The 16,340-nt window shown below is 39.0% G+C and overlaps 1 pseudogene; it reads right to left on the bottom strand.

Annotated features, from left to right (window-relative positions):
- Window positions 1–13,909: 13,909 nt before the first annotated feature.
- On the bottom strand, window positions 13,910–14,598 carry LOC102280681 (lysosomal-associated transmembrane protein 4B-like; annotated as a pseudogene).
- Window positions 14,599–16,340: the final 1,742 nt, after the last annotated feature.

The raw sequence follows: 16,340 nt of genomic DNA, 5'->3' as shown, positions 1-16,340 counted from the left end.
GACCTGATGTACTGCAATTCATGGGGTCGCAAAGAGTTAGACACGACTGAGTGACTGAACTGAACAGAACTGAATGTTTTAAAGAACTGCCAAAGTATTTTCCAAAAGTATCACCCCATTTTACATTTCCACCTGCCATTATTACACTCATACTAGTGGGTATGAAGTGATATCCTATAGTGTTTTGATTTTGCATTTATTTGAAAACTACTGATGTTGAGTATACTTTCATGAGCTTATTGGTCTTTTGTAAATCTTCTTCAGAGAAATATCTTCAAGTCATTTGACTCATTTTTAAATTGGGTTATCTTTTTATCCATGAAGGTGAAAATTATTTGTATGTTGTAGATATGTCCCTTACCTGTTGCAAACTTTTGAATTCAATGACATTTGCATTTCAGTATTAATAGGTCATCTTTCTTTTGGGATATCTGTTTAATTTACAAAAAAAAAAAAAAAAAGAAGAAGAAAGAAGGAAACAACATCTAGTTAAATTCGTGATGGTAACATTTTTGCTGACAAAGCCACGTTTTTCTTTTCAAATATATATATTTTTATTTTGGCTGCACAGGGTCTTCAGTGCAGCACACAGGCTTTTTCTAGTTATGGCATGTGAGCTCTCTAGTTGCAGTGTGAAGCCTTAGTTGACCTGCAGCATGTGGGATATTAGTTTCCCAACCAGGGATCAAACCCATGTCCCCTGCATTGGAAAGGCAGATTCTTAAACACTGGACCACTGGGGAAGTCCCAAAGCTATGGTTTTCTGTGTTTGTCTCTAAATTAAAAATTATAAAAACTGGAAAAAAAGAGGGAAAGTGCAAAAAGGGTGCTTTTCAGTGGCTTTGTCCCTGAAAAAAATATTGTATCCTATTTATTTCCTACTCCTCTGTAGATGTTTTAATATTAGCAAGTGAATCTACTTCATATATAATTTAGTCACCTCTTAAACTGCTGTGTTTATGCTGGTTCCTAGAATGAGTGAGTCCACATGTGAATGCCTCACCAAGGGTATCTCAGATCCCTATGGCCCCCAGTATCCCCTGGATGTAAGCCCCATTGGTTTTGAGAGAGAGATACTTTAGGGGTCTTGTCTCTATGGTGCAGATCTCAAGGGTGTGGGTGCCCAAAGATTTGGTTCTTACAGGTTTGAAGTCTCCTTGTGTGGAAGCTCCTGAGATCCATCTGTATTTTGTATCACCATGTAAGGAGTTTCTGATGATACCATATATCTCTCTCTCCTACCTGTCTTGATATGACCATTTTATCCCCAATTGTACAGGAAGCTGTTCAGATTATTTTAAATTCTTTTTCAATAGGAATTATTCCATCTATAACTGTATATTAGGTGTGTCTATAGGGAGGTGACATCTTCCTATTCTGCATTCTTGGACTGCTCACCTAGAAAAGTTATCTTTCTTCCATATAGATTCCTTTTTGTTTGTTTGTTTTTATTTTTATTCTATTTTATTTTTTTAACTTTACAATATTGTATTGGTTTTGCCATATATCAACATGAATCCACCACAGGTATACACATGTTCCCCATCCTGAACCCTCCTCCCTCCTCCCTCCCCGTATCGTCTCTCTGGGTCGTCCCAGTGCACCAGCCCCAAGCATCCAGTATTGTGCATCAAACCTGGACTGGCGACTTATTTCATATATAATATTATACATGTTTCAATGCCATTCTCCCAAATCATCCCATCCTCTCCCTCTCCCACAGAGTCCAAAAGACTGTTCTATACATCTATGTCTCTTTTGCTGTCTCGTTCACAGGGTTATTGTTACCATCTTTCTAAATTCCATATATATGCGTTAGTATACTGTATTGGTGTTTTTCTTTCTGGCTCACTTCACTCTGTATAATAGGCTCCAGTTTTATCCACCTCATTAGAACTGATTCAAATGTATTCTTTTTAATGGCCGAGTAATACTCCATTGTGTATATGCACCACAGCTTTCTTATCCATTCATCTGCTGATGGACATCTAGGTTGCTTCCATGTCCTGGCTATTAAAAACAGTGCTGTGATGAACATTGGGGTACACGTGTCTCTTTCAATTCTGGTTTCCTCAGTGTGTATGCCCAGCAGTGGGATTGCTGGGTCATAAGGCAGTTCTATTTCCAGTTTTTTAAGGAATCTCCACACTGTTCTCCATAGTGGCTGTACTAGTTTGCATTCCCACCAACAGTGTAAGAAGCTTCCCTTTTCTCCACATCCTCTCCAGCATTTATTGATTGTAGACTTTTGGATTGCAGCCATTCTGACTGGCGTGAAATGGTACCTCATTGTGGTTTTAATTTGCATTTCTCTGATAATGAGTGATGTTGAGCATCTTTTCATGTGTTTGTTAGCCATCTGTATGTCTTCTTTGGAGAAATGTCTATTTAGTTCTTTGGCCCATTTTTTGATTGGGTCATTTATTTTTCTGGAATTGAGCTGTAGGAGTTGCTTGTATATTTTTGAGATTAGTTGTTTGACAGTTGCTTCATTTGCTATTATTTTCTCCCATTCTGAAGTCTGTCTTTTCATCTTGCTTATAGTTTCCTTTCTTGTGCAGAAGCTTTTAAGTTTAATTAGGTCCCATTTGTTTATTTTCTTTTTTTCCAATATTCTGGGAGGTGGGTCATAGAGGATCCTGCTGTGATGTATGTCGGAGAGGGTTTTGCCTATGTTCTCCTCTAGGAGTTTTATAGTTTCTTGTCTTAAGTTTAGATCTTTAATCAATTTTGAGTCTATTTTTGTGTATGGTGTTAGACAGTGTCCTAGTTTCATTCTTTTACAAGTGGTTGACCAGTTTTCGAAGCACCACTTGTTAAAGAGATTGCCTTTTCTGCATTGTATATTCTTGTCTCCTTTGTCAAAGATAAGGTGTCCATATATGCGTGGATTTATCTCTGGGCTTTCTATTTTGTTCCATTGATCTATATTTCTGTCTTTGTGCCAGTACCATACTGTCTTGATGACTGTGGCTTTGTAGTGGAGCCTGAAGTCAGGTAGGTTGATTCCTCCAGTTCCATTCTTCTTTCTCAGGATTGCTTTGGTTATTGGAGGTTTTTTGTATTTCCATACAAATTGTGAAATTATTTGTTCTAGCTCTGTGAAGAATACCGTTGGCAGCTTGATAGGGATTGCATTGAATCTATAAATTGCTTTGGGTAGTATACTCATTTTCACTATATTGATTCTTCCAATCCATGAACATGGTATATTTCTCCATCTATTAGTGTCCTCTTTGATTTCTTTCACCAGTGTTTTATAGTTTTCTATATAACGGTCTTTAGTTTCCTTAGGTAGATATATTCCTAAGTATTTTATTCTTTCCGTTGCAATGGTGAATGGAATTGTTTCCTTAATTTCTCTTTCTATTTTCTCATTATTAGTGTATAGGAATGCAAGGGATTTCTGTGTGTTGATTTTATATCCTGCAACTTTACTATACTCATTGATTAGGTCTAGTAATTTTCTGGTGGAGTCTTTAGGATTTTCTCTGTAGAGGATCATGTCATTTGCAAACAGTGAGAGTTATATTTCTTCTTTTCCAATTTGGATTCCTTTTATTTCTTTTTCTGCTCTGACTGCTGTGGCTAAAACTTCCAAAACTATGTTGAATAGTAATGGTGAAAGTGGGCACCCTTGTCTTGTTTCTGACTTTAGGGGAAATGCTTTCAATTTTTCACCATTGAGGATAATGTTTGCTGTGGGTTTGTCATATATAGCTTTTATTATATTGAGGTATGTTCCTTCTATTTCTGCTTTCTGGAGAGTTTTTATCATAAATGGATGTTGAATTTTGTCAAAGGCTTTCTCTGCATCTATTGAAATAATCATGTGGTTTTTATTTTTCAATTTGTTAATGTGGTGTATTACATTGATTGATTTGTGGATATTGAAGAATCCTTGCATCCCTGGGATAAAGCCGACTTGGTCATGGTGTATGATCTTTTTAATATATTGTTGGATTCTGATTGCTAGAATTTTGTTAAGGATTTTTGCATCTATGTTCATCAGTGATATTGGCCTGTAGTTTTCTTTTTTTGTGGCATCTTTATCAGGTTTTGGTATTAGGGTGACGGTGGCCTCATAGAATGGGTATGGAAGTTTACCTTCCTCTGCAATTTTCTGGAAGAGTTTGAGCAGGATAGGTGTTAGCTCTTCTCTAAATTTTTGGTAGAATTCAGCTGTGAAGCCGTCTGGACCTGGGCTTTTGTTTGCTGGAAGATTTCTGATTACAGTTTCAATTTCCATGCTTGTGATGGGTCTGTTAAGATTTTCTATTTCTTCCTGGTCCAGTTTTGGAAAGTTGTACTTTTCAGAGAATTTGTCCATTTCTTCCACATTGTCCATTTTATTGGCATATACCTGCTGATAGTAGTCTCTTATGATCCTTTGTATTTCTGTGTTGTCTGTTGTGATCTCTCCATTTTCATTTCTAATTTTATTGATTTGATTTTTCTCCTTTGTTTCTTGATGAGTCTGGCTAATGGTTTGTCAATTTTATTTATCCTTTCAAAGAACCAGCTTTTGGTTTTGTTGATTTTTGCTATGGTCTCTTTTGTTTCTTCTGTATTTATTTCTGCCCTAATTTTTAAGATTTCTTTCCTTCTACTAACCCTGGGGTTCTCCATTTCTTCCTTTTCTAGTTGCTTTTGGTGTAGAGTTAGGTTATTTATTTGACTTTTTTCTTTTTTTTTGAGATATGCCTGTATTGCTATGAACCTTCCCCTTAGCACTGCTTTTACAGTGTCCCACAGGTTTTGGGTTGTTGTGCTTTCTTTTTCATTAGTTTCTATGCAAATTTTGATTTCTTTTTGATTTCTTCTGTGATTTGTTGGTTATTCAGCAGCGTTTTGTTCAGCTTCCATATGTTGGAATTTTTAATAGTTTTTCTCCTGTAATTGAGATCTAATCTTACTGCATTGTGGTCAGAAAAGATGCTTGGAATGATTTCAATTTTTTTGAGTTTACCAAGGCTAGATTTATGGCCCAGGATGTGATCTATCCTGGAGAAGGTTCCGTGTGCGCTTGAGAAAAAGGTGAAATTCATTGTTTTGTGGTGAAATGTCCTATAGATATCAATTAGGTCTAACTGGTCTATTGTATCATTTAAAGTTTGTGTTTCCTTGTTAATGTACTGTTTAGTTGATCTATCCATAGGTGTGAGTGGGGTATTAAAGTCTCCCACTCTTATTGTGTTATTGTGAATTTCCCCTTTCATACTTGTTAGCATTTGTCTTACATATTGCAGTGCTTCTATGTTGGGTGCATATGTATTTATAATTGTTATATCTTCGTCTTGGATTGATCTTTGATCATTATGTAGTGACATTCTTTGTCTCTTTTCACAGCCTTTGTTTTAAAGTCTATTTTATCTGATATGAGTATTGCTACTCCTGCTTTCTTTTGGTCTCTATTTGCATGGAAAAACTTTTTCCAGCCCTTTACTTTCAGTCTGTATGTGTCCTCTGTTTTGAGATGGGTCTCTTGTAGACAACATATATAGGGGTCTTGTTTTTGTATCCATTCAGCCAGTCTTTGCCTTTTGGTTGGGGCACTCAACCCGTTTACGTTTAAGGTAATTATTGATAAGTATGATCCCTTTGCCATTTACTTTATTATTTTGGGTTCGAGTTTATACACCTTTTTTGTGTTTCCTGTTTAGAGAATATCCTTTAGTATTTGTTGGAGAGCTGTTTTGGTGGTGCTAAATTCTCTCAGCTTTTGCTTGTCTGTAAAGCTTTTGATTTCTCCTTCATATTTGAATTGGAGAAGGCAATGGCACCCCACTCCAGTACTCTTGCCTGGAAAATCCCATGGATGGAGGAGCCTGGTAGGCTGCAGTCCATGGGGTCGCTAGGAGTGGGACAGAATGAGATCCTTGCTGGGTACAGTAATCTGCGCTGTAGGTTATTTTCTTTGATCACTTTAAGTATGTCTTGCCATTCCCTCCTGGCTTAAAGAGTTTCTATTCAAAGATCAGCTGTTATCCTTATGGGAATTCCTTTGTGTGATATTTGTTGTTTTTCCCTTGCTGCTTTTAAATATTCGTACTTTGTGTTTCATCTTTGTTAATTTGATTAATATGTGTCTTGGGGTGTTTTGCCTTGGGTTTATCCTGTTTGGGACTCTCTGGGTTTCTTGGACTTGGGTGATTATTTCCTTTCTAATTTTAGGGAAGTTTTCAACTATTATCTCTTCAAGTATTTTCTCATGGTCTTTCTTTTTGTCTTCTTCTTCTGGGACTCTTATGACTTGAATGTTGTGGCGTTTAATATTGTCCTGGAGGTCTCTGAGATTGTCCTCATTTCTTTTAATTCGTTTTTCTTTTTTCCTCTCTGATTCATTTATTTCTATCATTCTATCTTCCAGTTCACTAATCCTATCTTCTGCCTCTGTTATTCTACTATTTGTTGCCTCCAGAGTGTTTTTGATCTCATTTATTGCATCATTCATTATATATTGACTCTTTTTTATTTCTTCTAGGTCCTTGTTAAACCTTTCTTGCATCTTCTCAGTCCTTGTCTCCAGGCTATTTATCTGTGATTCCATTTTGATTTCAAGATTTTGGATCATTTTCAGTATCATTATTTGGACTTCTTTATCAGGTAGATTCCCTCTCTCTTCCTCTTTTGTTTGGTTTGGTGGACATTTATCCTGTTCCTTTACCTGCTGGGTATTCCTCTGTCTCTTCATCTTGTTTATATTGCTGAGTTTGGGGTGTCCGTTCTGTATTCTGGCAGTTTCTGGAGTTCTCTTTGTTGTGGAGTTTCCTTGCTTTGCGTGGGTTTGTTCAGGTGGCTTGTCAAGTTTTCTTGGTTAGGGAAGCTTGTGTTGGTGTTCTGGTGGGTGGAGCTGGATTTCTTCTCTCTGGAGTGCAATGAAGTGTCCAGTAATGAGTTATGAGATGTCTATGGTTTTGTAGTAGCTTTGGGCAGCCTGTATATTGGAGCTCAGGGCTGTGCTCCTGTGTTTCTGGAGAATTTGCTTGGTATGTCTTGCTCTGGAACTTGTTGGCCCTTGTGTGGTGCTTGGTTTCAGTGTAGGTATGGAGGTGTTTGATGAGCTCCTGTCAATTAATGTTCCCTGGAGTCAGGAGGTCCCTGGAGTCAGGGTTTGGACTTAAGCCTCCTGCTTCCGGTTTTCAGTCTTATTTTTACAGTAGTCTCAAAACTTCTCCTTCTATACAGCACCATTGATAAAGCATCTAGGTTAAAGATCAAAAGTTTCTCCATAGTGAGGGACACCCAGAGAGGTTCACAGAGTTACATGGAGAAGAGAAGAGGGAGGAGGGAGTTAGAGGTGACCCAAATGAGAGGAGGTGGGATCAATAGAGGAGAGAGCAGGCTAGCCAGTAATCACTTCCTTATGTGCACTCCATAACTGGACTGCTCAGAGACGTTCATGGAGTTATACAGAGAAGAGAAGAGGGAGGAAGGAGACAGAGGTGGCCAGGAGGATAAAAGGGGGAAATGAAAAGGAGAGAGAAAGATGCAGCCAATAATCAGTTCCCTAAGTGTTCTCTACCATCTGGAACACACAGAAATTCACAGAGTTGGGTAGAGAAGACAGGGGTTAGGGAGGAGACACAGGCAACCTGGTGGAGAAAAAGGAGAGTCCAAAGGGGGAGAGAGCATCAAGCCAATAATCTCGCTCCCAAGTAAAAATGGGTAATGAAGACTGGATTCTTAAAGGTGCAAAATTGATAACAAATACCAAAAAGCAAAAATTAAAAATCTAGAGTAGAGTTTGGAATTACAAAAATATAATGTTAAAGAAAAGAAGAAGAAAAAGAAAGAAAAAAAAAGTCAGAAAAATTATAAAGAAAATATAGGTCAAAATTGACAATAAATACCAAAAAGCAAAAATTAAAAATCTAGAGTAGAGTTTGAAATTTCAGAAATACAATGTTAAAGAAAAGAAGAAGAAAAAGAAAGAGAAAAAAAGCCACAAAGATTATAAAAACAAATATAAGTACAAAATTGATAACAAATACCAAAAAGCAAAAATTAAAAATTGAGAGTAGATTTGAAATTTCAAAAATACAATGTAAAAGAAAAGAAGAAAAATAAAAACGAAAGAGGAAAAAAAAAAAACAAAGTCACAACAATTATACAAAATATATATATGAAGTTTGCTTTAAAAAAATAGGGTCTTTTTTTTTTGCAAAGTAATAGTACGTTATAAAAGTGAAAATTAAAGGAGTAATAGAGGACTTAATTTTTTTTTTTTTTTTAAAATTAAAAAAAAAGAGAAAGAAAGAATGATCGTAAAAATAGTAAAAATATATCTAGGACCTTCTCTGGTGTTGTTGTGGGTATTGTGGGGTCAGTTCATTTTTGGCTAGTTCCTTGGTCCGGCTTATATTTCTCAAGATCTATAGGCCCCTTCCTATGTAGTCGGTACTAACAACAAGGTTTTAATCTATTGCACCTGTTGCTTCCAAGGTGGTTCCCTCTGTTTTAGCTTTTTCTGTTTGCTGGTCTCTTCCGCCCTGACACAAAGGGCACGGTGGTGGACACTTTTTTTTTTAGGCTCACTTGTTCAGTCATGCTGTGGGGAGGGAGGGATGCTGCCAACAAATAACAGTGACGTGCGCTTGCAGTGCCTCAGCCACACTGGGCCTGCCCCTGCTCATGGCGCGTGTACCCTCCCTGCCCACACTGCTCAGGCTCTAGGTTGCTCCGCCAGGAATCATCTGAGGCCGGCCCTGGGCTGCATGCACCTCCCAGGTCTAAGCCACTCAGGTTCAGGCACTCGTGTAGTCCTCAGAGGTGCAGATTTGGTTGGGCCTGCATTTTGTGTCCTTCCCAGGTCCAAGCAGTTCAGGTGATGAGGTGTTTGGCAGGCATGGTCGCTGCGACTTATTGCCTCCCCGCCGCTCGGTTTTCTGGGTGTATGACTGGCGCACCTTCTCAGGCGGATGTTGACTGTCCAGAACCCCAAGAAGTCTTAGTTAGCAAAGAAGCCTGCTTACAGTTTTATAGATAATGTCTCTCTGGGGCTGCAATTGCCCCCTTCCAGCTCTGGCTGCCTGTCATCGGAGAGGGATGGTCTGCAGCGGGCTATCTCTGTTCAGTCCTTTGTTCTGTGAATGGGCCTGGCAGTGTATTAGGTTAGGGCTGGCTTTTCGGGTGGTAGTTATCCCACAGTCTGGTTTGCTAGCCCAAGTTAGTTCGCTCAGATAGTGCTCGGGGCTTTCAGGCCAGATCCTTACTCTAAGCAATGCAGCTTCTGCCTCCCTGCCCAGCCCCCGCTTGCTAGTGGCGGGTGCAGGCGTCTATGCTGCTTCTCCTCTGGTGGAGTTACCGTTGGGCTCATAATCTGTGGGTTTTAATTGTTTGTTTATTTTTCCTCCCTGTTATGTTGCCCTCTGTGCTTCCAAGGCTCGGCACAGACTCGGCAGTGAGAGTGTTTCCTGGTGTTTGGAAACTTCTCTCTTTTTAAGACTCCCTTCTCAGGATGGAGCTCCATCCCTCCCTCTTTTGTCTCTTTTTTTTTGTCTTTTATATTTTTTCCTACCTCCTTTTGAAGACAATGGGTTGCTTTTCTGGGTGCCTGATGTCCTCTGCCGGCATTCAGAAGTTGTTTTGTGGAGTTTACTTGGTGTTTAAATGTTCTTTTGATGAATTTGTTGGGGAGAAGGTGGTCTCCCCATCCTATTCCTCCGCCATCTTAGCTCCTTCTCCATATAGATTCCTTTTCTCTCATAAATTCTGAAGGATTGTCTGGTGTCACCCCAAAGAAAGTATCACAGTACATGAAGTTATTTGTTTCATTATTTTGGTGTTATTTTCAAAAGTTTTATCTTAGTCTTTTAAAAATGGTTTGCAGCCTAGTATAACAAACAAGCACAAGGGATTTATTTTAACTATTGTTGTTGTTCAGTCACTAAGTCATTGACTCTTTGCGACCCCATGGACTGCAGCATGCCAGACTTCCCTGTCCTTCACCAACTCTCAGAGCTTCCTCAAATTCATGTCCATAGAATCAGTGATGCTATCCAACCATCTCATCCTCTGTCATCCCCTTCTCATCCTGCCCTCAATCTTTCCCAACATCAGGGTCTTTTCTAATGAGTCAGCTCTTCAAATCAGGTGGCCAAATTATTGGAACTTCAGCCTCAATCCTCCCAATTTGAATACTCAGAGTGGATTTCCTTTGGGATTGACTGGTTTGATCTCCTTGTGGTCTAAGGAACTCTTAAGCATATTCTCCAGCACCACAGTTCAAAAGCATCCATTCTTCAGGATACAGCCTTCTTTATACTTCAACTCCTACGTCTGTACATTACTATTAGAAAAACCATAGCTTTGAATAGACAGACCTTTGTTGGCAAAGTGATATCTCTGCTTTTTAATACATACACTGTCTAGGTTTGTCATAGCTTGTCTTCCAAGGAGCAAATGTCTTAATTTCATGGTTGCAGTCACTGTCCACAGTGATTTTGGAGCCCAATAAAATAAAGTCTGTCATTCTTTCCATTGTTTCCCCATCTGTTTTCCATGAATTGATGGGACCAGATGCCACGATCTTAGTTTCTTGAATGTTGAGGAGTTTTTTTTTTTTTTATTTTATTGTTTTTATTTTTTATTTTTAAATTTTTTTAATCACTTCACTGCTTTATTTACTTATTTATTTATTTTTACTTTACAATATTGTATGAATGTTGAGTTCAGAGTGGAATTTTCCATGATGTACTCCGCATGTAAGTTAAATAAGCAGATTGACAATATACAGCCTTGACATACTCTTTCCCCAATTCTGAACCAGTTCATTATTCCATGTCTGGTTCTAACTGTTGCTTCTTGACCTGTATGTAGGTTTCTCAGGAGGCAGTACGGTGGTCTGGTATTCCTGTATCTTTAGGAATTTTCTGACAGTCAAAGGATTTAGCTTAGTCAATGTAACAGAAGTAGATATTTTCCTGGAATTCCTTTGCTATTTCTATGATCCAGTGGAGGTTGGTGATTTGATCTCTGGTTGCTCTGCCTTTTTTAAACCCAGCTTGTACATCTGGAAGTTTTAGGTTCACATATTGCTGAAGCTTAGCTTAAAGGATTTTGAGCATTACCTTGCTAGCATGTGAAATAATCACAATTGTATGGTAGTTTGAACTTTCTTTGGCATTGCCTTTCTTTGGGATTGGAATGAAAACTGATCTTTTCCAGTCCTGTGGCCTCTGCTGAGTTTTCCAAATTTGCTGGAATATTGAGTACAGCACTTTCACAGCATCATCTTTTAGGATTTGAAATAGCTCAGCTGGAATTCCATCACCTTCACTAGCTTTGTTCTTAGGAATGCTTCTTAAGGCCCACTTTACTTCACATTTCAGGATATCTGGCTCTAGGTTAGTGACCACACCATCATGGCTATCTGTGTCATTAAAACCATTTTGTACATTTCTTCTGTGTATTCTTGCCACCTCTTCTTAATCTCTTCTGTGTCTGTTATGTCCTTACCATTTCTGTCCTTTATTGTGCCCATCTTTGCATGAAATGTTCCCTTGTTATCTCCAATTTTCTTGAAAAGATCTCTAGTCTTTCCCTTTCTATTGTTCCCTCTATGTCTTTACATTGTTCATTTAAGAAGGCTTTTTTTTTTTTTTTTTAATCTCTCCTTGCTATTCTTTGGAACTCTGCATTCAGATGCTTATATCTTTCCTTTTCGCCTTTGCTTTTCACTTCTCTTCTTTTCTCAACTATCTGTAAGGCCTCCTCAGACAACCATTTTGCCTTCTTGTATTTCTTTTTCTTTGGAATGTGTTGGTCACTGACTCCTGAGGAATGTTGTGAACCTCTGTCCAGAGTTCTTCACTCACTCTATCAGATCTAATCCTTTGAATCTATTTATCACTTCCACTGCATAATCTTAAGGAATTTTATTTAGGTCATACCAGAATGGCCTAGTGTTTCCCCCTACTTTATTTCATTAAGTCTGAGTTTTGCAATAAGGCACTCATGATCTGAGCCATAGTCAGTTCTCCATCTTGTTTTTGCTGACTGTCTAGAGTTTCTCCATCCTTGGCTGCAAAGAGTATAATCAATCTGATTTCAGTATTGACCATCTCGTGATGTTCAAGTGTAGAGTCTTCTCTTGTGTTCTTGGAAGAGGCTGTTTGCTATGACCAGTGCATTCTCTTTGAAAAACTCTGTTAGCCTTTGCCCTGCTTTGTTTTGTATGCCAAGGTCAAATTTGCCTCTTACTCCAGGTATCTCTTGACTTCCTACTTTTGCATTTCAATTCCTATGATGAAAATGACTTTCTCTTTTTGGAGTTAGTTCTAGAAGGTCATATAGGTCTTCATAGAACCATTCGACTTCATCTTCTTTTGCATTAGTGGTTGAGGTATAGACTTGGATTACTGTGATACTGAATGGTTTGCCTTGGAAATGAACTGAGATCATTCTGTCATTTTTGAGGTTGCACCCAAAAACTGCATAGGGAATGAGGAGAAAGGGGCAACAGAGGATGAGATGGTTGGATGACACCATTGGCTCAATGGACATAAGTCTGAACACTATCTGGGAGATAGTGAAGGACAGGGACTGACGTGCTGCAGTCTATGGGGTCATGAAGAGTCAGACACGACTGAGCAACTGAACAAAATCAACACTGCATTTGAGACTCGTTTGTTGATTATGAGGGCCATTCCATTCCTTCACAGGGATTCTTGCCCACAGTAGTAGATATAATGGTCTTCTGAATTAAATTCACCCATTCCTGTCCATTTTAATTCATTGATTGCTAAAATATCGATGTTCACTCTGGCCATCTTCTGTTTGATCACATCCAATTTACCTTGATTCATAGACCTTACATTTCAGGTTCAACATCGGGTTTTACTTTCATCACCAGACACATCCACAGCTGGGCATAGTTTCTGCTTTGGCTCAGCCTCTTCGTTGTTTCTGGAGCTATTTCTCCACTCTTCCCCAATACCATATTGGACACCTACTGACCTAGGGGGCTCATCTTCCAGTTTCATATATTTTTGCCTTTTCATACTGTTCATGGGGTTCTCAGGGCAAGAATACTGAAGTGGTTTGCCATTCCCTTCTCCAGTGGATCACTCTCCACAATGATCCATCTGTCTTGGGTGGCCCTGCACAACATGGCTCATAGCTTCATGGACTGAGTTACATGGCTTTGATCCATGTGATTATTTTGGTTAATTTTTTGTGATTGTGGTTTTAAGCATATTTAAAGTATTTTTTAAGAATTTATTTATCTTTAATTGAAAGATAATTGTTTTACAATATTGGTTTGATTTTTGCTACACATCAACATGAATTAGCCTTATGTCCTAACAGCCTTCTATTAGCCTATATGTCCCCTCCCTGTTGAGCCTCCTTCCCACCTCCCACCCTTTTTTACCCTTCCAAGTTGTTACAGAGCCCCAGTTTGAATTCCCTGAGTCATATAGCAAATATTTCCTTTTGCTATCTATTTTACATATGGTAATGTATATGCTTCCATACTACTCTCTCCATTCGTCTCACCTCTCTCCTCCCCTCCCCTCACTATCCCCCCACCACCCTTGTCTGTAAGTCTGTTCTCTATGTCTGTGTTTAAATTGTTGCCATGCAAATAGTTTCATCATTACCATTTTTGTAAATTCCATATATATGTGTTAATATATATTTGTCTTTCTAATTTACTTCACTCTGTATAATAGGTTCATCTGCCTCAATAGAACTGACTCAAATGTGCTCCTTTTTATGGCTGAGTAGAATTCCACTGTATATATGCACCACAGTTACTTTATCCATTCATCTGTTAATGGACATCTAGGTTGCTTCCATGCCCTATCTATTGTAAATAGTGCTGCAATGAACATTGGGGTACCTGTGTCTTTTTCAGTTTTTATTTCTTCCAGATATATGTCTAGACACGGTATTTCTTCAAGGCTTAACAAGACAGGTAGGGTAGTGGCAGCTCCTTGGCAGTGCCATTCATGGTGACATCACCATACAGAATAACAGCACCGTAGTGTTATTGCTGATAACATAAATCAGAACATCAGGGAATTCCTGCCATTGATGTATCAGGAGAAGTTCCAAACACAGCTAATCAAGTAACCCGTAGAAGTTAAGATAATGTTGGTAAACAGAAGAGTAATGAGGACCAAATAGGTAGGATTAACTGACATGATATAATCTTTCTAAGAAAGATTAGGAGGCTGCTGTCATATGTATTCCTGGATGGAGTTTGGATAAACAAGTACAGTGAATGCAACCAAGATGTTCAGGCCAAAATCAAAGATCTGGTAATAGAGGAATGGGATGATCCAGGTGGCATGTTGCTTGTATGCTCCTTACAGAGCCATTGCGAAGGTCAGGATCATGAGAACAGAAATTGCAATGCCAATGCACACGTTGGCATCATCCATGAACTCAAAGTCACCTCTGAGTTCAGAACTTGAAAAGTGATCCTGGTCTGGATTAGCCAGGGCACTCAACAGAATCAGCAGTACCAGGGCATTGATGATCAGGTAGCAGATGACAATCAGGATGGTGCTGATATGCACATGGCAGTATAGGTAGCAGCTGTTGGAATATAACCACATCCTAAGGGCCACCATCTTCATTGCTTGGGCTGGTAGCACAGTGGTGCGAGCACGTGCCCAAGTTTGCAGGAGTTTCAGCTGTCAGTCTGGCCCACTGCCGTGGCTGCTGCCAGCTTCTCCACCACTCCAGCTCTTGTTCTGGCCTGCTTGCTGCCTGCTGGTCCTGGCTCTGCACCTCCCCTGAGGTCTTCCAGCTGCTGCCTTGGCTGGTTGTGGAGGCTTCTAGTTGCTGGTGGGCAAGGCTGGGTCCTGGCAAGGCTGAATCTGTAGCCTGAGTATTTCTGAGTCTGGTGCTGACCCATCCAAGGATTGGACCATGTCCTGGCATGGTTCAGTGTAACATGGAGGTTTCTAGGGCTGCTGCATGCCCACTAGTAAGTAGGGCCAGGGTCTTAAAAGTCCCAGAGCTGGTGAACCTACTTTCTGGCAGAGTTGGGTCCTAGACTGCTGGGTGTGGTGCCCTTTGGGACCTGGGGCTTGTTCTGACCCACTGGTGGGAATAGCTGGCTCCCAGTGAAGCTGGATGTGAAGCAGAATTGTCCAGGGGCTGGTGCCTGCCCATTGGTGAGTGGGGATATATCTTGGCATGGCTGAGTACAGAGCCAGGGTATTCCAGTGCTGGTGTTGCACATGTGCCACAACTAGAGAGAAACCCACATGCTGCAACAAAAGATCCTGAATGCTGCAACTAAGACCCAGCAAGCCAAAAGTGAATAAATATATAAATGATCTTTAAAAAATGTTATATACATATTTACACACACACATATACATATGCACAAACATATATGGGATAGAATATTATTTGGCCTTCAAAAATAAGTAAATCTTGTCATTTGTAACAACATGGATGGACCTTTTGGGCATATTGTTAAGTGAAATAAGTCAGACAAAGACAAATACTCTATATTCTCACATATATATGAAATTTAAAAACATCATGTATATCTATGGTTGATTCATATGGAGGTTTGACAGAAAACAGCAAAATTCTGTAAAGCAATTATCCTTCAATAAAAATAAATTTATTAATAAAAAAATAAAAACGTCAAACACATAGAAACAGACAATAGAACTGTATTTGCCAAGGCCTGAGTTGTGGGTGAAATAGAGAGACACTGGTCTAAGAGTATAAATTTTCAGTTATAAGATTAACAGATTCTGGGGATCTAATATACAGCATGGTGTGCACAGTTAACAATACTGTCTTGCATATTTGAGAGTTGCTATGAGAGTAGAACTTTAATATTCTCACTATAACAGCAACAAAATGGTAATTATGCTAGGTGAATGATGTGTTAAGTAACCTCATTGTAATAAAAATCACAATATATGCCTATCAAATCATCACAATGTGCACCTTAAATTTACACAATGTTAATTGCCAATTTTATCTCAATAGAGCTAGCAGGGTCAGAAATGTAACTTGAACAAAATGTTGAAGGAAAATATCCAGTCTACAAATAAGATTAAAGCAACTAATCCAGATATTCAGCATGAGGAACCAAACCTTCAGGTCAGGTCTCCTTTCACCCCTCACCTTGTGAAAAGGACAAAAAACCTGCATTCTGGACATCTAATTTCCAGCTGTTCAGGCTTCTTATGATTGCTTGTCTAAGAAATAATGATTACTTGCTTTGGTTTCACCAGGATATGCACCTTAACCCTTGCTGACTTACTCTAATAATTATTTTTAAAATGTACTTGACCCCATTCTCCCCTATTCCCACTCACTCTCTTTCCAGGGCTGTAGTTAACCTGATAAATGAATTA

The sequence above is a fragment of the Bos mutus genome, chromosome X, assembly GCF_027580195.1.
Source record: "Bos mutus isolate GX-2022 chromosome X, NWIPB_WYAK_1.1, whole genome shotgun sequence".
NCBI lineage: Eukaryota > Metazoa > Chordata > Mammalia > Artiodactyla > Bovidae > Bos > Bos mutus.
Note: the sequence above shows the minus strand (reverse complement) of the source record. Positions and strands in the feature narration are given on the sequence as shown.